A 1,850-nucleotide genomic window follows, 5' to 3' on the forward strand; every position below is an offset into this window, starting at 1 on the left:
TTGAATGAAGGAAAATTAATAAATAATTAATATATTATATATTATATATAGTGTGTGTTTGTGGGGAAAGAATATATAATAAGAAAGAACGTGGGGTTTTGTTTTTGGACACATATTATTCACCATCTCTTTTGACAAAATGGGGGCTAATGTTAAAGAAGGTCAAACTTTATTTTTGGGGTAGCAGGTTACGAATTAGATACAATCGTGGTAAGAATAACACGTGCAATTCATAGCTACTATTTTTGCATTTTAAATTAAATTAGTAAAAATAATTGACTTATGGCATTCCTAGCTAAAACAAGAAGGCAATTAGGTATAAAATTTGAGAAATATTGCAACATAAACGGAGGGTAGAGTTTGAAAAAATCAACACTGAAATAACCAAATTTAAAAGTGCCATGCAAATGGAATAGTTTAATAAATTTCCATGCATCTTATAAGATATTCAGTCACCTTTAAATTGATATAAATTGGAAAATTCACGGCAAATAATTTTGTTAATTTTAGCTAATTTTGAGAGATTTTTTATTTTTTGAAAATTTTTTAAATCAATACTTATTTTTTGAGAGTCATATTCATAAATTGTTCGAATCAAATAATGTTATCTTTAAAAGAGTGTTGACTTTTTATTATCATTCAACTCTTATACATAACTAAGTAAATTTTGATTATATAAATGAGAATGATCAAAACTACTAAAGGTGGAATAAATGACATAAACAAACTAAATAATTTTTAATATTTTACCAATATCTTAAAACAGAATAATATAAATATATGTTTTAAAATAAATTTATATAAATTAAATCAACTAGAGTTAATTTATGTTTTTTTTAATGTAAATCAAATCAACTAAATTCAATTTACTGTTGTGATACAACGTATATAGTAAATCGCATTAAAAAAGCATAAATTAAATTTAATTTATTCGATTTACATAAATTTACTTTAGAACACGCATGTAAATTGATCTGTTTTAAAATATTAATGTAATATTTGAGATTATTTAGTTTGTTTATGTCATTTACCTTAAAAATTACATAAAAAAAATAACTTTCAATATTAAATTTTTTTTTCCTGAAATTTACTAGCTAATAGTAAGAAATTTTTTTTTTTTTATGAGATACTAGTACTATTTTTACAACAAATTTTTAATATGATTTACAGGGCCCGTTTCATTGGGAACCCACATTAATTAACTAATTAAACTCGTCAAAGAAAGTCATAAATCCCATTAAAAATTTGATGAATATGTCAGAAAATACACACAGCCGCCTCTAGCTAGCTCGGCGGTTGACAAGACTCAGCAGAAGAACCGCGTATACATATATATATTTACTTAGAAAATTATTAGAATAAATTAACTGTAAAAAATGTCGGAAATTATTTTCTTAATGGATAGAAAAATGGTGATATGCAGCTTAATGGGTGCATGGCGTGTAATCCTGAGATGTGGATCTGCCACTGCCAGGAACCAAAAAACGCAGGTTGCGTTTGTCAGTGTTGGACAGTCAAGTATCGCAACCTGTCGTAGCTCCCTGCATGGAGACAGGCACCTGCTGTGTGTTGACCGCTTGGAACTCAACAAACGCAGGTTGCGTTTGTCAGCGGGCAGAAATTAATCGCAGGCTGCGATTGTCAGCAAGCTATGTTGCATGCATGACACGTCTCGAGTGGAGATGTTGAACGTGCACTTATAAAAAAAACGCAGGAGGAAAGGCAACAAAGAGGGACAAAAAAAAGGTTGAGGTGGGTTCCATTGTGTGGGAAAGAGGGGAGGCTGGTGCGCTGAGGCAACAAAGAGGGGCAAAAAAAAAAGGTGAGGTGGGTTCCATTGTGCAGAAAAG

The sequence above is a fragment of the Arachis ipaensis genome, chromosome B09 (assembly GCF_000816755.2).
Source record: "Arachis ipaensis cultivar K30076 chromosome B09, Araip1.1, whole genome shotgun sequence".
In the NCBI taxonomy this organism is placed as follows: Eukaryota; Viridiplantae; Streptophyta; class Magnoliopsida; order Fabales; family Fabaceae; genus Arachis; species Arachis ipaensis.